Here is a 19,128-nt window from a genome sequence, read left to right on the forward strand (position 1 = left end):
TTTGAAAAAGCGTCTTTTACCCTAACTCATCATGCATTTTTATTAACGAGTTATGCACTAACCCGAACCCCTAATTTAACGTTAAGTGGGGTTAGACTTCCCCATACTTAGCTGACGACATGTGAAGTCGGTAGAATAAGTTCCACGAATTAAAATAGTGAGCCAGTTATTTACATCTCGGGTGGTGTATAATATATCAATGGGTTTAAAGTTTAGACTCACCCGATCGTCACTACTTAATTCTTTTTTAAGTGTAGCTTTTAGTAAATGGATATGTCTCTTTTTTGGTTCTTGGTCAAATGGATCGATATACACCGACATACATATTATAAGGTGGACAATTTCTAACGTTTTCTTTCGTTCATTCTCGGGATCAAAGGTTTCATCTCTATTACCCAATTGGGTGAAATTCGAGGTGTCATTATCTATTACAGCTCGTAGTTCATTTCCGGTGGATGACTCGTCTATTGAGAATATTGGGTTGGAAGGTTGTGGAATGGTGAATTTCGGGATCAAAGCAAATTCTTCTTCATTAATGGTACTTATTGGTCTCACCATTTTGGTCTTGGGGGTAAAATTTTCAACGTTATCGTTTTTCCAAGAGTACCAATTTGTCACCCGTACTTCTTCTTCATCATCCATTGATGGATCGTTGATTTCGTCGGTAGAGGCTAATGTGTCGATATGTTGTGAATTTGGTAAAGCTGAATAAAAAGTATCATTGGGATAGTTGGTGATTTCGGAGCTCTCGAATTCATCAAAATTCGATGATATGAGATTTTTTTGCACAATACTCCTCAGATCAACAGGTGTGTAGTCTGATAGAGTTTCAGCTTGCCGGTTTACAAACTATCTCATTTGTTCATTTTGAGCATTGAGTTCTTCGAGTTTGATTTTCATATTGTCTAATAAATTTTCAGACACGTAATTTTCCTCGTCTACTGGTTGTTGAGTTTGGAAATATTCTTGGGAATAATCCCAATTTGAATTGTATTCTTCATAATCATTCCATTCAGGTTTCGTGGGTGCGTAATTTTCCATAGGAACGTAATAATAACATTCCCATGTTGAGTGATAATCTCCGCAGATTTCACAACCAGTTATTGCTTCGTCATTCGTGATCCAAGATTGACCGAACGAATTGTCATCAACACCCGTTTGAGAGTATTGATTTAATTGATTTTGGATATTAAAAAGAGTTTCCATAGCCTTGTTTTCAAAATTTTCCATTTTATTGCGATGGCCAAATTTTAGCTGCAATGTGGTGCATTTACTAATTATCCTATTAGTTATAAAAATAGAAAAACTTATATAAGTTGTCCAATTAATAGACTTTTCTACTTTTGCCCACGTTTTGAATAGCCAAAAGATGCAGTAGGGAGCCAGAACCCTTTAAATCGGAAGCTCACAACTCAGCCACTAACAAATCCAACTATTACTACGAAGCAGAAAATTGTCAACGTCCATTAATTTAACCACTCAAATAATTTTTCTTTCCGTTTGAGATATTAGATAAGAAATAGAGAAAATTTCTAAGTCCTAAAAACTAAAGCGTCGAGAAATAAGAAAGAAAAAGAATGCGCGTCAAAAAAAAAACGTCAAAAAATAAAAATAAGAAAATAGCGCGTCGTGACTTAAAAGGCACTAAAATTTTAAAATCGTCGCAAAATTCTAAAGCACCTAAATCTTAGTCTAAAGAAATAGCACTTAAGGGATTTTACGGAAAAGCCTAAAAATCTAGAAGTAAAAATAACTATGGCAAAAACTATGGATTAAAACTAAATACGAGCGAAAAACATACAAATATTACGCTAAAAACAAATAAAAAGGGACAAAATATAAAAATATACTAAAATTCGTAAAAAGTACAATTTTTATAAAAATATTATTTTTATATTATTTATTTAATAAAACTATTAATTTTATAATTTAATAAAACTAATTAAACTAAATAAACAAAATAATAATAAAACTAAAACTAATTAATAAATTAATTAACTAATTTAGGGTTTATTAATAATAATAAATAATAATATACCGTAATAAATGCTGGTTTAGGGTTTCAGGCGCGTCAGACAGGGCGGCTCCGCGAGTCGCGGTTCCACTTGCCTTACAACTCCGCAAGTCGCGGAGGATGTAAAACATTTTTTTTTTATATTGTTTTTCTAAAAATATATTTATACAAATATATATTAAAAATATAGCGTTTCGCCGAGTCCCCGGCAGCGGCGCCAAAAACTTGATGTTTTAGCAGATATTTATTTATTTACAAATGGGATATACCTAAACCTTGCTACAACACTATAGGCAGTGTACCTAATCGTAGAGTAGTATAGTTTTTAGTAAGTCCGGTTCGTTCCACAGGGAGCGGGCTTATTGCACACTATATTTTTAAACAACTATATTTGTACAAAATATATATAATTATATATAATAATATATAAAAGGGGAGTTTACCGTTTAATGACCGGTTTGTCGATTTTATATTTTAAGCGAAGCGTAAAGTAAATGACGATATTTAACTAACAATATAAAATAAATAACAATAATTAAAATGACAATAAATAAAAGTACGAGGAAAAATGAAATAAAATATATTATGCTTATTTAAACTTTCGTAATCATGATGTTTGACGTGTTGATTTTTAGTTTATTCCCATGGGTTAATTGTTCTTTGTCCTGGATTATTTAATATGCCCGTCTGGATTTTGTCCATAACAGTCCATCAGTCATAAATATAGTGTGCGAGTGTCCTCGTCAAATTATCCTTATATCCGAAGTCAAATATTCCAACTAACTGGGGACTTAAACTGTAACAAGGTTTTAATACTTTGTTTAATAATTACACCAGGATATCGACCGCGTGTAACCCAAGGTTTTAATACTTTGTTATCAATTATGCCAAGTGTCCTTGTACATAATTTCACCCCTGTTTTAATAATTCCATAGACTATTAATCCATTCCCGTGTCCGGTTAAATGAACGATTATTCGTACATATAAATATCCCGCCCATCGTGTCCGATCGAGTGTATATGGTAATTTATGGGTACGTCCAATTATAAATCTTTATATTAACATTAACAAACTATCATTTAGTTAAACAAATATAAAGCCCATTAATAGCCCATAGTCTAATTTCCACAAGTGTCGTTCTTTTGTCCAAACCCCAATTATGGTACAAAGCCCAATTACCCAATTTTAGTAATTAGCCCAACATCATGATTACTTCGGATTAAATAAGCATAATAATAACTTAAGTACGAGACATTAATTTAAAAAGGAGAACATAACTTACATTGAGTATTTATCGCGTAGTGTTACACGGACAGAATTTCGACTTTAAAAACCCGTAAAAATAACTTTTACATAACCCAAACTAATCTAATATAACACTAATCTATACTATATATATATATATATATATATATATATATATATATATATATATATATATATATATATATATATATATATATATATATATATATATTATACTACGGAGTATTATTATTATTATTATGTTTTTTTACTCGGCCAAATGCTCGAGCCTTTTATAGGCATTTCTGAAATCTTGTGCTCCGCGAGTCGCGATAGAAAAAGGCTGGGATCTCCGCGAGTCGCGGAGATCGTGAATACAGCTCATCCAAGTTTGGAACTTTGCTTTGCCGACATATTATTTATATAATTATAATATTTAAATAATTAATATAATTATTTAAATATTATATTATATTGTCGTGCATAGTTGACTCGTAATTTTTAGTCCGTTGCGTCGAGCGTTGAGAGTTGACTCATGTCCTGGTTCCGGATTTTCAAACGTCCTTTCGTACTATTTTATATCGTGCACTTTACGTTTCGCGATTTGTAATTTGCACAAAAATTGTTCTCCTTAAATTTCAAAATCCGTGCGAGTCTTTTACTCACTTTTTAGTGGCACTTTTAAGTGTACTATGGCTTTAGTGGCACTTTTCAGGCTTTAGTGGCATTTTTTCTTCAATTCTTTAATCTTCGTGCTTCGTCTTCACATTTATTTATTTAAACAATTACAATGAAAATATAATACAATTACATATAAAAATCTATTATTTAGGAGGGATATTGTTATGAAATATATGTTCCTTTTTAGCCTTATCAAAGGCATACCAAAATGAAGTAGAAAATCAACTGAACAAAAGAATTAAGATTCTTCGATCTGATAGAGGTGGTGAATATCTTAATGATGAATTTCGTGATCATCTACGGGGTTGTGGGATAATCTCACAATTAGCTCCTCCTAGAACACCACAACATAATGGTATGGCTGAAAGGAGGAATCGAACATTACTTGATATGGTTCGATCCATGATGAGCCGCACAATACTTCCAATCAGTTTTTGGGGTTACGCCCTACAAACTGCCGCAAAGATCCTTAACCTCATCCCAACCAAGAAAGTTTCCAAAACACCTTATGAGATATGGCATGGTAAAACTGTGTCTCTCTCATATCTAAGAATCTGGGGTTGTGAGGCTTACGTTCGTCGTGAAGCTCAAGATAAACTTGAACCCAGATCTGAAAAGTGTTTATTTGTTGGTTACCCGACTGATTCTTTTGGATATTTATTTTACAACCCTACTGAGAACAAAGTCTTTGTGTCTCGAAAGGGAGTCTTCCTTGAAAAGGATTTCATATCAAAAGAAACCAGTGGGAGCAAAATAGACCTTGAAGAATTTCAAGAATCAACCGACATGGAAACTGATATTGGAACCGATTCTCCTCAAGAGGTAGACGAACCTGCTGTTGAGAGAGAAACTGACCTACAGCCACCACCCATACGTAGATCTGATAGAGTTTGTCAAACACCAAAGAAATATAGTTTACACATATTTGAGGGTGATGATGAAAATATAGATTCTGATGAACCTATTACCTATCAGGAAGCGATAACAGGCCCTGAGTCTGCCAAATGGAAGGAGGCTATGGACAACGAGATCCAATCCATGCATGATAATCAAGTCTGGACCTTGATTGATCATATACCAGGTATTAAAACCATTAGGTGTAAGTGGGTCTTCTAGAAGAAGACCGATATGGATGGAAATGTACACACATTCAAAGCCAGACTGGTGACTAAGGGTTACACGCAACAATATGGTGTAGACTATGATGAAACTTTTTCACCAGTAGCTATGTTGAAATCTATTAGAATACTTCTTGCCATAGCTGCATTTTATGACTATGAGATATGGTAAATGGATGTAAAAACATCTTTCCTTAATGGTAAACTAACAGAGGATGTGTTTATGATACAACCTGAGGGTTATGTACATCCTAAGTATCCTAAAAGTGTGTGCAAGCTTCAAAAGTCCATTTATGGACTTAAACAAGCTTCTCGTACCTGGAATCTTTCCTTTAATGAGAAGATCAAAGAATTTGGTTTTATTAGAGGCGAAGATGAGCCATGTGTCTATGTTAGGTCTAGTGGGAGTGTTGTAGTCTTCCTTGTACTATATGTCGATGACATATTACTCATGGGAAACGATATCCCGACATTGAAAGATGTCAAAGCTTGGCTAGGGAAATGTTTCTCCATGAAAGACATAGGAGATGCATCATATATTTTGGGTATAAAGATCTATCGAGATAGGTTAAGGAGATTAATTGGGCTAAACCAAAGTGCATATATAGATAAGATACTGAAGAAATTCGGTATGCATAACTCCAAGAAAGGGTGCGTTCCTATGAACCCTGGAATGATATTGAGCAAGTCTCAATGTCCTAATTCTGACTTGGAATCGGCTACCATGAGTCGGACTCCATATGCTTCAGCTATAGGATCGATCATGTATGCGATGATATGCACTAGGCCTGACGTGTCGTATGCACTAAGCATGACTAGTCGTTATCAGGCCAATCCTGGTGAAGCTCATTGGATAGCAGTCAAGAACATTCTAAAGTATCTTAGGAGGACTAAAGAGATGTTCTTGGTCTATGGTGGGAATGACGAGCTGAGCTTCAAAGGATACTCAGACGCTAGTTTCCAATCAGATAGAGATGATTGCTCTTCACAATCAGGATTTGTATTTATGTTGAACGGTGGAGCCGTCACATGGAGAAGTGGCAAGCAAAGTACTATTGCTGATTCTACGACAGAAGCCGAGTATATAGCGGTAAATGAAGCTGCTAAAGAGGCTATGTGGATAAAGAAATTCATCGGGGATCTAGGAGTGGTTCCTACAATCCATGATCCTGTTGAGATTTTCTGTGACAATGTGAGTGCGGTTGTCTTGGCTCAAGAACCGAGGTCACAAAAGCGCACACGGCACATACTCATAAAGTACCATTACATCCATCAACTTGTAGCAGAAAATGACATATTATTAAGTAGAGTAGACACGACTAAGAACTTGGCTGATCCTTTCACCAAGTCTTTGCCACAGACTAAGCATGATGCTCATAGCATGTCTATTGGCATTCGTATCATCGATGATAAAGTTTGATTATATTTATTATGTTAAGTTTGAAACTTTAAACATTGGGCAATAATATATGTTGTAATTGATCTGATGATTAATATATTGAGATTATATTATACGCACGATGCGATCATTTCATTGTATATTGCCATGTTTCATTTTGCATGTTTTAACTTCCAATGAATATTATTTCATAAACTTCCACAGTCGATCATTCTCTAAGGAAGAGAGAATTGAATTAAGGCTGCTATGAAGTGTAGTAATATAGGCTTATATGAAACTACATTCATGAGGAACTTGATAGTTGATTCAAGGTCCTGGAATGACCACACTTAGACATTACTTCATGGTTTTAAGTCACAAGTAAGCTCTAAGATGGCAATATCATTTATCCTAGAGTGGATATGTATGAGGAATCCTGACACAAACTATATTCTACTTTGACCTGTATTTAACGCTGTGCGTAAATGCCAGTCATAAGGGTGCAGATCAGGTACAATATGGGATGTGGTGGATGTCTATACAGTTGAAGCAATTTGTTCCTTCTTCTCATAGCAAGTTGAAGCGATATCTCTGGGCCCCTCGTTGATTTGTACTGCATTAAATGCATGGCCATGCTACGACTGAATTGATGCAATAGCAGTCTATTTGATCACCACAAATCTCTATCGGGAAACATAATCTTGAATGATGATGATTGACACTTAACCATGTCACACGTTCATATAGATATCTTGAACAAAAGGATGACTGATATAAATCAAAATATAGGAGTGTAACGTAGCAGACTAGTTGTTACATACGGTGTGTCTTTTAAGACAGGCCAATATTATTAATGTCAGTGTAAGTGGGAGTCTGTTAGAAATATGTTCTCGGGTTGGCTACGGTTCGATCGTGGTTTGACCGTGGTACATATATTCCGAAGATATGCCCATGACATTAAATAATAAAAGTCCATTTATCCTATTCGGTCACACACAAAGGTCAATCGTAAATTGTTTGATATACCTTCTAATCAGAAATTAATTTATTAATCATTAGTTAATGGTTTAATAAATTAAGTAAGTTTTTTTTATGTGTGTACATATACTTACAAATCTAAATATATAAGATTTGATTTGATATAAATAAGATTTGATTTGATTTGTAAATCTTATTTTATATAAAGATTTGTACTATAATCATATTTTATATAATATATAATATTTGATTTGATATAAATAAGATTTGATTTGATTTGTAAATCTTATTTTATATAAAGATTTGTACTATAATCATATTTTATATAATATATAAGATTTTATTTGATATAAATAAGATTTGATTTGATTTGTAAATCTTATTTTATATAAAGATTTGATTTTGCAAATCTTTTAAAATCTTTCCAAATCTTTATATTTGTATTATATGTATCAATTTTATTCTATATAATACCAAGTCTTGGTATTGAAAATATATATGTAACTTGAGATACAAAAACACACATACAAAATGCTATTTCTCTTTCTCATTTTCAAGTAACCAAAATACTTTATAATTGGGTTCGGGTTTTGGTGGAAATAAGGAAAAGAAAAGATCCGTTAAGTAGAAGGTATAGATCAAAGCAAGGTTGGAACTTTGGGTGTCTACCGTTTAGAGGAACTCTTCTTTGGGTTTTCAAATTCGATATTCAAAAGGGCTACAAAGGTTGTATTCTAATCTTCTCTTGTTCAATTTCGTTAATTTGTTTTGTTTACTAAAGTTTTGTACAATGATCCGTGGAAGAGTATGATTTTGTTTTGTTGGTGATTTTAGTGTCATCAGCCATTTTGTGTGATAATGTGATTTACTTGAGACAAATGGATTTCTAGTTAAGCTTTATAACAAGTTAGGAGAGTGTGGAGTACACGCTTGTTTAAGCTAAGTAGAGTCATTTAATTGAAAGGTTGTGTTTGTTAGTTGGTGTCTTTTTGGCCAAAAGACATAACTCTTCATGAATTGGTGACACTTTTAATGAAATGGTGTAACTTCATGAAATGGTGTAACCACGGTACCTTTACACCAAGAGGTGTGACATTTCATTGAAAGTTTTACATCAAAAGATGCAATTTTTCATGGTGACTTTTCATATTCTATAAATAAGAGTATTTGTCTCAATTTTCAAGAGGATGGAAAAAAAAATTGATCATTCACAATATACAAATTATCTATGTTCTTGACTTTCAATTTTAATTGCCTATATTGGAGTTGTGCCTTTGTCTTATCCCGAATAAAGATTTCGTGTAACCCTAAGGCAATATATGTATAGGGTCGAAATACTTTATCGCGAAAGTGACTACACGATTCAAAGGTTTATCCGGTATTCAAACCCTATCATCCAACATTAATGACAATTTTCTAATAAAACAAAAATTGCAGGTTACCCACGCACGTGTCGCAAGCAAGTTGCGTATTGGTCGTGACTAGTCGCAAGTCACTTACGTATTTTTAACTAGCGATTGGTTTGACTATTTATATTTCATTTTGCGACTTGAACTAATCGATGTTATTATTAACATATTAACTAATAGACACAATTTGTCTTTTCTGTTATGAATAGTACTATTTGCGCTACAGTGTTTTTTTCACCGATTGAATAGTACTATCTGCGCTACATTAATTTTTTCCCCACCGAATGAATAGTACTATTTGAGCTACAGTTTTTTTTTTGGTCCCAACGATAAAAGAAGCACCTTTCGTAAAAGAACCAACCCTTCGATGTTAGAAAAAGATGTCGAAAAAAATTCTTTTTTACAAAAAAACAACTAACTTTTTCCCCCTTCCTCAACGATAAAGGAAGCAACTTTCATAAAAGGAACAACCCTTCAATGCTACCAAAAGATGTCGAAAAACAATCTTTTTTACAAAATAGATCAAATAACTTAAAAAAAAAAACTGAACGTTAAAAGAAGCAACTTTCACAGAAGGAACAACCCTTCAATGTTAGATGTCGAAAAAAATTCTTTTTTACATAATACATCAAGACTTTTTTTTAACTCGCATTCAAAACGGAGCCTCCGACGCGAAGCGAGGGCTCCACAACTAGTTTCATACATTAAACAAGTGTACATAACGGATGTTTAATACATCAATTTCTAACAATGTACATCATGACAATACAAACCATTATTGTTAAGGTCAAAAAAAAAAAAAATTTGGTAAGAGGCATTCTGAAAGGTAGTGGATCCATGATTGAATCACATGCACACTACATACTATTAGCAATGATGTACACCAAAACATCGGACTCTATATCAAGAACGCCATCATATTCATTATCGCGTCCATGACACGTTATGTTACTACGAATCACTCTATATAGATCCTTCGCATAACGTTATGTTACTACAAATCACTCCATCATATTCTTCAACTCGAACAACAATCGAAATTGATTCCTTGTACGAGGGAGATTTTTCGATGAAAATGGGGCAAAATTTGAAGAGCCAAACGCGTGTTTCTTCGACAAGTGTATTGAGCATGTGGAAAAATGGGAACGTGCACAAGAATGACGTTGATGACGTGGTAATCGTTGGGGTCCACTCGATCCCAAAGCTACAACAAATGCTAACTGAATTCGTTGATGGAAAGGCTCTTTGCAAGAGCATTAATGCAGATGAAGCGGTCGCTTATGGTGCGACAGTGCTGGCGGCAAACTTAAGCGGCACTGGGAACACAAAAATGCAGGGGAGATGTGGCCCCTTTATCTGTTGGCGTTAGGACTTCGGTCAAGGATAAAAGTGTCTCACCTGTTCATATATTTGGTGGTTGCTGCTCCATTTTGTAACATACGTGTACATTCTTGAGTTACCAATAATAGTATCTTGCCTTTTTTAAATAAAAAAAAAAGTCTCACCTGTAACTAATGTTTTTTTAACACATAAGGAATAGAATTTGAATCCTAATTGTAATGTAATGCTTAACTGAGGGAGGCCATTTTAGGTGTTAATATCTCCACAAGTCCTTTTGGATTGTCCACATGAACCCAATGCCCAGATTTTGGTAGAACCACAACCGAAACCTTACCCTCAGCTGATTCATTACTTTTTCGATTTTCAAGTCTTGCAAGCTTCTGAATAACATGTGGATCCCACCCTTCATCACTGTTTTCTGCGCGCACAATCACTATATCCATCCCCTTAGGTGGATGTTCAAGCATTGGCCAAAAATCCAGCTTCCTGAAACGCATTTGGTTTAATTAATAAAGATCAATCCTACTAGTAGTACAAACTATCAAAGCTAATATGATTTTAATTCGACATTATTTTTCTAAATTCATAGAAAGCTAACCTATAGGAATCGAACATCTCAATGACTCCTTCAAGATCAAATGACCATGTCTCGTGCTCTCCTGATTTTTTTAGTAAACTACCTATCCATTCAGACAATGTTCTTGGAAACCCGATCTTGTTCAAGTGATCCACCAGCCACCTGTAACCATGGACACGAACCATTCACATATGAAAAACGAAACCTTTATTTCTTGTTGTAGACTTGTAGTATAAATTATGTACTCCACCCTCCTATATGGACTAAAGAAATAAATATAGACAAAAAAGAAAATAAAACTTCTCTTGAATCGGGTAAACGCTTAGACACAATCACTAGCCAATAATTCTAACATAAACCTAAACATCTAAAATTTAATCAAACAAGAAAATAAAGTAATTGCGTTAAGAGAAGAGGAAGTTACTTGCAGGATGGAATTGGTTTCGGTAACGTCTGCAAGGTTTCCAACATTATCTCTGCCCCAAATTAGCTTGTATCCCAGGCACACAATCTAGTACCCACAACTGTTCTACACCACGTGTTTGTCTCAGCGAATAACATCAATTTTACTAAGCAAATTGTATAAAACAGCACATTGTATTATTTCGGTTACCAAAATTGATGTGCTAACGGATGAAATTTCACATTTTTTTTTACAATGGTGACAGATGCTTATGAATAAAACGTCTTAACGGGGGCATGTAATGCAATATAATAAATTCTCTCTTTCCTCTCTCCATGGCGATTTAGGCGGGAAAATCAGTTACGAACACCATCACTCAGATCCACCATTTTTGCTCCATTTCAATCCAATTCCTTGATCTAATCCTATCATCTATGAGAGGCGAGCATCTCTGTTAGGTTTCATTTGCAATATACTGAGTTGAATCCATGAATTCTTCAAAACCTAGGAAATCAACTCGTAACGGTAAGATACCTGGAAAATTCGATAATTCGATTCACAATCTCAATAGTAAGAGTAAGGATTCAAATCAGAAGAATGAATTGAAGAAACCTAGAGACTCAATTGAATCAAATGAGGCTCCTGTTCTAGAGAGAGAAACTGCTATTGAATGTGATAAAGCTTCTACACCTGTGATTGATTCTGCAGATCAATCTGCAATTGCAACGGGTAATAAAGATAAATCTGTTCTTGCTAATGAATCTAATACAGATACTCCGGTCATATCTGCAAATGTTAATTCCACAACATATGCTAGTATTATTAATAAAGGAATAGTTGATAATAAGCTAGACTATGTGCCTACCTTTATTTATGATGCTGGTAATGAGTTTGTTGTTTTTGAAAATGAATATGTTGAGGAAAGTTGCAAACAGTGGCAATTAACTGTGTGTGGTTATACTATTGGATGCAATATGTCCTATAATACACTAAGTTACAATCTCATGAAAATGTGGAGTAAGTTTGGTTTGAAAGACATTGTTATGGATTGTAAGAACATTTGTTACTTCAAGTTTAATAATGAACAGGGTATGAATACAGTCATTGAAAGTAGCCCTTGGATTGTCAATGGGAAACCACTTTTAGTTCAAAAATGGGATCCTGATCTTACTATTGAAAAGGTTGACCCAGTCAAGGTGCCACTTTGGGTTAAGTTCAAAGAAGTTCCATTAGAGGCTTGGAATGTTAAGGGTTTGAGTTCTATTGCTAGTAGGATTGGAAAGCCTATCTCCATGGACACATTGACTGCCAACATGTGTCACAAAGGTAGTGGAAGAGCTGGTTTTGCAAGAATTATGGTGGAAGCAGATGCAAATAAAGGCTTAGTTGAGCAAGTTGATATTCAGTATAAGGATAAAGAGCAAAAACTTAAAGGTATTAAAAAGGTTGTGGTAGAGTATGAATGGAAACCTGATGTGTGTGATCATTGCTGTGTATTTGGGCACAACACAAAAGAGTGCAAGATTAGACCTAGAACAAAAGATGAACTCAAAGTGATCACTCAAAAGGTTGCACCTGCTAATAAGGAGGGGTATATGGAAGTTAGAAAGAAAAATAACTCATATAAGGGTCAAAGTTATTATGCTCCTAAGGCTATAGCAGTCTACAAACCTAAACCTATTCAAACTAAAGCCAACATAAGTGCAAATAGATTTGAAGCACTTAATCAAGATAATACTGAGCAGAATGGAGACTTTTCAATGGTTGATTGGTTTATTAAGCATAAGAAGCAACCAAGTCTTACTGAATCAAAAGGCTGGACTAATGAGATGTTCTTTTATTTCAAGAAGAAATGGGAACAAATGCAGAGATTATTGAACCTGATGAATATAGTGATGATGTGGTGGTTAATGGAATGGATAAGGTATTGGAAGATGAAAGTATTTGTAATGAAGATAATACAAGGTTTTATGGTGATGAAGTGGCTGATCAGTTTGTTTCCCATTTTTAGAATTTCTTAGGAAAAGTTGACTCAGTCACTCCTATTGAAGATATGGGTAACATTTTTTCTGTTACCCTTGATTCCAATGAAGCTAATGTTATGGTTTTGGAGGTCTCAAATTCAGAAATCAAAGATGTTATCTTTGATATTGATAGTGAAAAGGCTTCAGGTCCTGATGGCTACACCTCACATTTCTTTAAAAAAAGCATGGGATATTGTTGGTGATGATGTCTGCAAGGCTATAAAAGAGTTTTTCATGACTGGGGAGCTTATAGGAGGAATTAATGCTACCTTGATAGCTCTTATTCCTAAAATAGAGACTCCCAATAAAGTCTCTGACTTCAGGCCCATAGCATGCTGCAATGTTTTATATAAAGGCATAAGTAAGATTTTAGTGAATAGAATGAAAACTGGGCTGGAAAAGCTAGTACATGTTAACCAAAGTGCATTAATTCCAGGTAGAGCCATACAAGATAACATTCTAGTCACATAGGAGTTACTGAAAGGATATAACAGAATTAATGGATCAAAAAGATGTGCCATTAAGATTGACCTGCAAAAAGCATATGATACAGTAAGTTGGACCTTTTTGCAGGATATTCTTGTTAAGTTTGGCTTTCATGAGACAATGGTTGGCTGGATAATGAAATGTGTTTCTACAACTAAGTTTTCTCTCTGTATTAACAATGAGATTAAAGGTTATTTCAATGGTGGCAGGGGATTAAGACAGGGTGATCCTATATCCCCTTACCTCTTTACACTTGTCATGGAAATTCTAAATCTGATCCTAGCACCAAGAATTAAAGAGAATCCCGGCTTTAAATATCATGTGGGCTATAAGGAGATGAAGCTTACACATGTGTGTTTTGCTGATGATCTGTTAGTATTCTGTCATGCTGATGTCAAGTCAATTAGCACTGTTAAGAGAGCATTGAATGAGTTTAGTGCTGTCTCTGGTCTTCTTCCCAACATTAACAAGAGTACACTCTTCTTTAGAAGTGTTCATAGCCCTCCAACATGAAATTACAAATTTATTGCCTTTTACTGTGGGTAGATTGCCAGTTAAGTATCTTGGTGTTCCTCTTTTTGCTAAAAGGCTAGGAGTAAAGGATTGTAAAGAGATTATTGATAAAGTAAAGAAGAGGATTGATAATTGGAAAACAAAGCATTTGTCATATGCTGGCAGGCTACAGTTAATTGCTTCTGTCCTTTCATCTATGCACATTTATTGGACTTCTGTATACAAGTTGCCTAGTACAGTGATAAATGAGATTGAGCAAATTATCAAGGGTTTTCTTTGGAATCATGGAGATAGTGTTCAAGGTAAAGCAAAGGTTTCTTGGTGAAATGTCCCGTTCTTATTGATTAAAAACGTTCCATATTAATTGATTTCGTTACGAGGTTTTGACCTCTATATGAGACGTTTTTCAAAGACTGCATTCATTTTAAAACAAACCATAACCTTTATTTCATCAATAAAGGTTTAAAAAGCTTTACGTAGATTATCAAATACTGATAATCTAAAATATCCTGTTTACACACGACCATTACATAATGGTTTACAATACAAATATGTTACAACAAAATAAGTTTCTTGAATGCAGTTTTTACACAATATCATACAAGCATGGACTCCAAATCTCGTCCTTATTTAAGTATGCGACAGCGGAAGCTCTTAATAATCACCTGAGAATAAACATGCTTAAAAATGTCAACAAAAATGTTGGTGAGTTATAGGTTTAACCTATATATATCAAATCATAATAATAGACCACAAGATTTCATATTTCAATACACATCCCATACATAGAGATAAAAATCATTCATATGGTGAACACCTGGTAACCGACATTAACAAGATGCATATATAAGAATATCCCCATCATTCCGGGACACCCTTCGGATATGATATAAATTTCAAAGTACTAAAGCATCCGGTACTTTGGATGGGGCTTGTTGGGCCCGATAGATCTATCTTTAGGATTCGCATCAATTAGGGTGTCTGTTCCCTAATTCTTAGATTACCAGACTTAATAAAAAGGGGCATATTCGATTTCGATAATTCAACCATAGAATGTAGTTTCACGTACTTGTGTCTATTTTGTAAATCATTTATAAAACCTGCATGTATTCTCATCCCAAAAATATTAGATTTTAAAAGTGGGACTATAACTCACTTTCACAGATTTTTACTTCGTCGGGAAGTAAGACTTGGCCACTGGTTGATTCACGAACCTATAACAATATATACATATATATCAAAGTATGTTCAAAATATATTTACAACACTTTTAATATATTTTGATGTTTTAAGTTTATTAAGTCAGCTGTCCTCGTTAGTAACCTACAACTAGTTGTCCACAGTTAGATGTACAGAAATAAATCGATAAATATTATCTTGAATCAATCCACGACCCAGTGTATACGTATCTCAGTATTGATCACAACTCAAACTATATGTATTTTGGAATCAACCTCAACCCTGTATAGCTAACTCCAACATTCACATATAGAGTGTCTATGGTTGTTCCGAAATATATATAGATGTGTCGACATGATAGGTCGAAACATTGTATACATGTCTATGGTATCTCAAGATTACATAATATACAATACAAGTTGATTAAGTTATGGTTGGAATAGATTTGTTACCAATTTTCACGTAGCTAAAATGAGAAAAATTATCCAATCTTGTTTTACCCATAACTTCTTCATTTTAAATCCGTTTTGAGTGAATCAAATTGCTATGGTTTCATATTGAACTCTATTTTATGAATCTAAACAGAAAAAGTATAGGTTTATAGTCGGAGAAATAAGTTACAAGTCGTTTTTGTAAAGGTAGTCACTTCAGTCAAAAGAACGACGTCTAGATGACCATTTTAGAAAACATACTTCCACTTTGAGTTTAACCATAATTTTTGGATATAGTTTCATGTTCATAATAAAAATCATTTTCTCAGAATAAAAACTTTTAAATCAAAGTTTATCATAGTTTTTAATTAACTAACCCAAAACAGCCCGCGGTGTTACTACGACGGCGTAAATCCGGTTTTACGGTGTTTTTCGTGTTTCCAGGTTTTAAATCATTAAGTTAGCATATCATATAGATATAGAACATGTGTTTAGTTGATTTTAAAAGTCAAGTTAGAAGGATTAACTTTTGTTTGCGAACAAGTTTAGAATTAACTAAACTATGTTCTAGTGATTACAAGTTTAAACCTTCGAATAAGATAGCTTTATATGTATGAATCGAATGATGTTATGAACATCATTACTACCTTAAGTTCCTTGGATAAACCTACTGGAAAAGAGAAAAATGGATCTAGCTTCAACGGATCCTTGGATGGCTCGAAGTTCTTGAAGCAGAATCATGACACGAAAACAAGTTCAAGTAAGATCATCACTTGAAATAAGATTGTTATAGTTATAGAAATTGAACCAAAGTTTGAATATGATTATTACCTTGTATTAGAATGATAACCTACTTTAAGAAACAAAGATTTCTTGAGGTTGGATGATCACCTTACAAGATTGGAAGTGAGCTAGCAAACTTGAAAGTATTCTTGATTTTTTTGTAACTAGAACTTGTAGAATATATGAAGAACACTTAGAACTTGAAGATAGAACTTGAGAGAGATCAATTAGATGAAGAAAATTGAAGAATGAAAGTGTTTGTAGGTGTTTTTGGTCGTTGGTGTATGGATTAGATATAAAGGATATGTAATTTTGTTTTCATGTAAATAAGTCATGAATGATTACTCATATTTTTGTAATTTTATGAGATATTTCATGCTAGTTGCCAAATGATGGTTCCCACATGTGTTAGGTGACTCACATGGGCTGCTAAGAGCTGATCATTGGAGTGTATATACCAATAGTACATACATCTAAAAGCTGTGTATTGTACGAGTACGAATACGGGTGCATACGAGTAGAATTGTTGATGAAACTGAACGAGGATGTAATTGTAAGCATTTTTGTTAAGTAGAAGTATTTTGATAAGTGTCTTGAAGTCTTTCAAAAGTGTATGAATACATATTAAAACACTACATGTATATACATTTTAACTGAGTCGTTAAGTCATCGTTAGTCGTTACATGTAAATGTTGTTTTGAAACCTTTAGGTTAACGATCTTGTTAAATGTTGTTAACCCAATGTTTATAATATCAAAAGAGATTTTAAATTATTATATTATCATGATATTATGATGTACGAATATCTCTTAATATGATATATATACATTAAATGTCGTTACAACGATAATCGTTACATATATGTCTCGTTTCAAAATCATTAAGTTAGTAGTCTTGTTTTTACATATGTAGTTCATTGTTAATATAATTAATGATATGTTTACTTATCATAATATCATGTTAACTATATTAATAACCATATATATGTCATCATATAGTTTTTACAAGTTTTAACGTTCGTGAATCACCGGTCAACTTGGGTGGTCAATTGTCTATATGAAACCTATTTCAATTAATCAAGTCTTAATAAGTTTGATTGCTTAACATGTTGGAAACATTTAATCATGTAAATATCAATCTCAATTAATATATATAAACATGGAAAAGTTCGGGTCACTACAGTACCTACCCGTTAAATAAATTTCGTCCCGAAATTTTAAGCTGTTGAAGGTGTTGACGAATCTTCTGGAAATAGATGCGGGTATTTCTTCTTCATCTGATCTTCACGCTCCCAGGTGAACTCGGGTCCTCTACGAGCATTCCATCGAACCTTAACAATTGGTATCTTGTTTTGCTTAAGTCTTTTAACCTCACGATCCATTATTTCGACGGGTTCTTCGATGAATTGAAGTTTTTCGTTGATTTGGATTTCATCTAACGGAATAGTGAGATCTTCTTTAGCAAAACATTTCTTCAAATTCGAGACGTGGAAAGTGTTATGTACAGCCGCGAGTTGTTGAGGTAACTCAAGTCGGTAAGCTACTGGTCCGACACGATCAATAATCTTGAATGGTCCAATATACTGATAATGCTAAAAACGAACATATATTTCATAGCATTATTCCTCAAGAAAGACAAGCTTTTAGTTGCAATTGTTCTATTTACAAGTGATATTCGTTTAAATAATAAAAGGTGAAGACAAAAGACAGATTCGACGAATTTTAGACGCAAACGACCAAAAAGCTCAAAAGTACAAAAGACAATCAAAAAGGTTCCAATTATTGATAAGAAACGTCTCGAAATTACAAAAGTACAAGATTCAAAACGCAAAGTACAAGATATTAAATTGTACGCGAGGACGTTCGAAAATCCGGAACCGGGACCAGAGTCAACTCTTAACGCTCGACGCAACGGACTAAAAATTACAAGTTAACTATGCATATAAATATAATATAATATATAATTAATTATATTAATTATATATATATTATATATATATATTATAAAACCGTCGGCAGAGAAACTCCAAGGGTGTGAGCTGTAAATACATTCTCCGCGACTCGCGGAGTTTGAAGAGGATTTTGCCGCGAGTCGCGGAGCCCCAAAAATCAACTCTGGCTATAAAGCAAACCGAATTCTGATCATTTTTTCATATTCTATTTTCTCTCATCTCTCTATCTATACGATATATATATATATATAATTTATATTTTAATTTTAATTATAATTCTAATAATAAGGGTATGTTAGCGAATGTTGTAAGGGTGTAAGTCGAAATTCTGTCCGTGTAACGCTACGCTATTTTTAATCATTGTAAGTTATGTTCAACCTTTTTATATTAATGTCTCGTAGCTAAGTTATTATTATGCTTATTTAAAACGAAGTAATCATGATGTTGGGCTAATTACTAAAATTGGGTAATTGGGCTTTGTACCATAATTGGGGTTTGGACAAAAGAACGACACTTGTGGAAATTAGACTATGGGCTATTAATGGGCTTCATATTTGTTTAACTAAATGAAAGTTTGTTAATGTTAATATAAAGATTTACAATTGGGCGTCCCTAT

The 19,128-nt window shown here is 33.7% G+C and overlaps 1 pseudogene; it reads right to left on the reverse strand.

The window, feature by feature from the left end:
• Positions 1-10,392: 10,392 nt before the first annotated feature.
• The window catches only part of LOC139841633 (uncharacterized), a 36,411-nt pseudogene continuing 27,675 nt past the window's right edge, over positions 10,393-19,128 (reverse strand).

Source organism: Rutidosis leptorrhynchoides, chromosome 1, assembly GCF_046630445.1.
Source record: "Rutidosis leptorrhynchoides isolate AG116_Rl617_1_P2 chromosome 1, CSIRO_AGI_Rlap_v1, whole genome shotgun sequence".
NCBI classification, from domain to species: domain Eukaryota; kingdom Viridiplantae; phylum Streptophyta; class Magnoliopsida; order Asterales; family Asteraceae; genus Rutidosis; species Rutidosis leptorrhynchoides.